The following is a 4914-nucleotide window of genomic DNA, read 5'->3' as shown; positions in this document are numbered from 1 at the left end:
TAATCCCAACAATCCCAATCTAAACAGGGTAGGATTGCTTGAGCCCAACAGTTTGAGACCAGCCTGGGCAACACAGTGAGATCTTGTCTCTACAAAAAAAAAAAATTAGTCAAAAAAAATTAGTCTGGCATGGTGGTGCACACCTGTAGTCCCAGCTGCTCAGTAGGCTGGAGTGGGAGGATTGCTTGAGCCCAGAAGGTCAAAGTGGCATGAACTATGATCATGTCACTGCATTACAGCCTAGGCAGCAGAGCAAGACCCTGTCTCAAAAAAAAAAAAAAGAAAAAAATTCTTGTAATTCATTAAAAGCAAATCAATACCTTAAGAAAACCTTGTTTTAAAATAGGGAACCAATCTTAGAAAGATTATTTTAAATAATTCCCTTTTAATTATAGCTAATTTAATCACACACAAAATCCTTTTATAAATTTCCTTTCATGAACCTTATAACTTATATAGACCATCTACAACATGCTTGGACTTTCTCACTTGTCTTACGTTTCTCTTGTTCCTAAATAATGTCATTTCACTTTTTCTAACATATAAGATTCTTTTTTATACAAAATTATTTTCTTTTGTTTATAACCTTTTTATTAAAAAATATACCTTTATATTCATAACTTTTTTCACATCTCCCTCCCCCACTTATATTGCTTTCTTTTTCCTTTTTAAATAAATAATTTTAAAATAACTTCTAAATTACATAAAATTATTTTTATAATACAATTTATAGAATTATTAATTATAATTTTTATTTCTAGTAATCTTAAATTTTAGTGAAAATTTAGGAAGCAAGAAATTCTGAACTGTTGTCAGATGTTAATATTTTACAGATTAAGTCATTTCACAGTTTTAGAACCATGTTTTTTCATATCATAATTTTTTAAATTGGAAATGACCCAGATATCAAATGAGCATTTATTATTTAATTTAAATTTTAAGATTTTTAAGTTACACAAAAAGTCCACTTACATGCTTTTATCTCATTTACCTGTACTTAATTTTTTTAGTTTTTTATCAGTTTAGATTGCTTTTGAACACCCAGGTATTGTACAAAGTTAGTCATTATTTAAAGTTATTTCCCTGTTAAGCATAAAGGCGCCGGGCGCGGTGGCTCAAGCCTGTAATCCTAGCACTTTGAGAGGCCGAGACGGGCGGATCACGAGGTCAGGAGATCGAGACCATCCTGGCTAATACGGTGAAACCCCGTCTCTACTAAAAAAAAAAAAATGCAAAAAACTAGCCGGGCGACGAGGCGGGCGCCTGTAGTCCCAGCTACTCGGGAGGCTGAGACAGGAGAATGGCGTGAACCCGGGAGGCGGAGCTTGCAGTGAGCTGAGAGCTGGCCACTGCACTCCAGCCTGGGCGGCAGAGCCAGACTCCATCTCAAAAAAAAAAAAAAAAAGCATAAAGGCAAATATAAAATTTATTTACTCAGACACAGATGTATGCTGGTGATTCTGGAGATATTTTTATTTTACTAACAATTTTTGAAGCCAATTTTATTTATCAAAGATTCATGCTGTGAACCCCAAAAATTTGAGACAGGTCTCAGTTAATTTAAAAAGTCTATTTTGCAAAGGTTGAGGACACATGCCAGTGACACAGCCTCAGGAAGTCCTGATGACATGTGCCCAGGGTACTCAGGGCACAACTTAGTTTTATACATTTTAGGGATACATGATACATCAATCAATATATGTAAGAAGTGCATTGGCTCAGTCTGGAAAGGTGAGACAACTTGAAGCAAAGGCAGGAAGACTCAAAGCAGGGAGGGGGCTTCCAGGTCACAGGTAGGTGAGAGACAAATGGTTGCATTCTTTTGCGTTTCTGATTAGCCTCTCCAAAGGAGGCAATCAGATATGCTTCTATCTCAGTGAGCAGAGGGATGACTTGGAGTAGAATGGGAGGCAGATTTACCCTGAGCAGTTCCAGCTTGAAGAAGCTGAAGATATTTTCCTTTCACAATGTGAACTTGAAAAGTATTTGGACTTAATTTATGAGTAGTCATTATATGACAATTTGGTAGCATGCTAGACATAAAACAACATATTACATGTACATCACATAAACATATCTAAACCTATAAACGTACATACACAAAGATCCAATAGCTGTTACCTTGGAACTCTAGCCATGAGGCAGCATCACAAACTCACCAACCTATAAAACCTGGCTTCAAGTTATTTTTCAGATAAAACTGGAACCTGTCCACATGGCTAAACTTTGTTTGCCCTGATAGGTAATTCAAGGAAAGGTGTGAGCCAAAATTTTGGATAAAGCAGTCTTTATGGCAGTTTGGTTTTAAAAACCTCTTTTACCCTTTCCCCCCCAATTTCTTTTTTTTTCTTTTTTTTTTTTGAGACGGAGTCTCGCTCTGTCGCCCAGGCTGGAGTGCAGTGGCCGGATCTCAGCTCACTGCAAGCTCCGCCTCCTGGGTTTACGCCATTCTCCTGCCTCAGCCTCCCGAGTAGCTGGGACTACAGGCGCCCGCCACCTCGCCTGGCTAGTTTTTTGTATTTTTTTAGTAGAGACGGGGTTTCACTGTGTTAGCCAGGATGGTCTCAATCTCCTGACCTCGTGATCCGCCCGTCTCGGCCTCCCAAAGTGCTGGGATTACAGGCTTGAGCCACCGCGCCCGGCCTCCCCCCCAATTTCAAACAAGTTTCCAATGTTTACATTCTAGTTAGACCATAAATAATGAGTCTTAGCACCAGCAGCTTAGTAACAGCAGATTTAAAGCAGGCAGAAGAGAGAGGAAGATAGAGAGCTTTAGAAGACTCTACTTAACTCTATAATGTAGGTTAGCCATTTGCACTCTGAGCTTTTCTTGTTATAATTTGCCCACTAGCTTAAAATGTGCACACAAATAGGCCTTCCTTGGGATGACAGAATCAGGAGCCGGGATGCTGGACACTGTTTTCCTCCTTCAAGGCTGAGTCTCTGGCTCGAACAGGAAAAGAGAAAAATAAAGAAAAAGAATGGAGAGGAGAAAGGTCAAGTTTTATAGGAGAGAAGAGGAAAGAGAAAAGAAAGAGAAGAGGCTCGTGAACCTTCCAGCCACTGCGTAATGTGGAGTCAGTATCCCCCACCATCCTCATTTAGCTCCCATCAGGGAGAGCCTCAGCATCCAAGACTTACACACCATGTGGCATGAATCCCTCCCACTTCCACAAGTCACCTGTCAAGGTGAACTGTTTCCAGCAGAAGGGAGCTATGGATGCCTTTGGCTGAGGGGAGGAAGGCTGTAGGTGGCTTCCCAGATAACCAGGAGGATGAAGTCAGAAGAAGGAGAGAGAGAGAGAGAAATCAGGGCCCACACACTAAAGTCACACATTCACGTTCACACATACAAACAAATGGCGAGTTTTCAAAAAAATACCCTGTTAAGGGGCTGAGTAGGGTCCTAAATTCCTTACCTCCCAAGTTTGCTGAGTCCTAGCCTAGCAAAGCCCCAGGATACCACAAATACAAATGCATAAAATGCTTGCGCCCCTAGTGGCCAAGTCTAAATAGCATAGAGACCCAGGGGCACCACAAAGGAGGCAGAGGGTGGTTGATGCATTCCAACTAACTCACCTAGTTCCAAAGTTTTAAAGTTCCCAAATCCCCAAATTCCAAAATTTGTCGACTTCTCTAAAGGTCACTTTCTTTGCACCAGCGAATAATTGAAGGCAGCAGGCACTGCAGCAGGAAGAGAGAGGATCCCTGAGACAAAAGTATCTCAGCAGCTGCAGGGAAAGTCCTCACGTTCCAGCCAGGGGTCAGCTAGCAACAAGCAGCTCCAACTCACAAACGCCCTGTGCCCTGCCGATAGACACCTCACCAGTGGGCTCAGGCCCCCAGGGCACACAGTGGTGCCTGTACAGGCCACCAAAACTGTACCTGAACACAGGCCCAAACTGAATTTGTTGGCTTCCAGTATGGGCCACCAAAATTGTGACCAAACACAAGTTCGCTGCTTGCGGAGTCCAATTAACAAGAATGAGGAATGGAAGAAAGAAAGTGATTTTTACTAACCAAAACTACTAAAGGAGAAGCGGCTGGATTCCTATCAAAGGAACCGTTTCACTAGTTGCGGAGAAAGCAGGAGTTTAAAAAGGGAAAACTTGTTACGGAAGGCATGCAAGAATTGTGCTGATTCCAGTACCTGTGTGTCTTGTTCTGGCAGCTGTCTTGGGTCCCAGGCCACCTGGATCTCAGGCTGGCATCACCCTTACAATGGCCAAGTTGTTGACTAGTTGCCTTGAAGTAATCTCCGGAATTCTGTAGCTGGGTCCTCAGACTTGGTCTGTCTAAAAATTAGCCCCATAAGAATTATGTGCCTTTCTACTCTATTTATAGTAGAAAGCCCTGATGGGAGCTAAACGAGGGTGGTGGGGGATACTGACTCCTCACTATGCAGGTTCACGAGCCTCTTCTCTTTCTTTTCTTTTTCCTAGCATGCAGTTAGATAAATGTGAAGAGACTATATTCTGTGAGAAAGAGAGGGACGTGGAGTCCATTTTAAGGCTGAGGCAAAAGGCTTCTGCAGTTTGCTTCAAGGTTATATGTTGAAACCCAAGAGAAAGGAAAAAAAATGTTTACAATGCATTTTGAAATTAAGTTGCCTAGTTACAGAATCATAGACTCGAGGTTGGTGGGCCCCAGAGGCACTGACGTTCTTCTAGATCTTCAATATTCCACACAGTCTGGGTAATGTTTAAACACCTCTAGGGATCAGGAATTCATGTCCCAACTAATATTTAGGAGAAAATCTTGTGTTTAGCAAGTCTTTCTTATGTGCAGCTAAAATGCCATCTTCCTTTATCCTCCACTTGTAGATCTCAATTCCGCACGCAGTGACAGCACAGAACAGGTCTTTTCCTATTCTTCATGAAAGTCCTCCAAATATTTGATATAGGTCTTATATTC

Source organism: Trachypithecus francoisi, unplaced genomic scaffold, assembly GCF_009764315.1.
Source record: "Trachypithecus francoisi isolate TF-2019V2 unplaced genomic scaffold, Tfra_2.0 Lachesis_group4, whole genome shotgun sequence".
In the NCBI taxonomy this organism is placed as follows: Eukaryota; Metazoa; Chordata; class Mammalia; order Primates; family Cercopithecidae; genus Trachypithecus; species Trachypithecus francoisi.
This window is presented reverse-complemented; position numbering follows the sequence as displayed.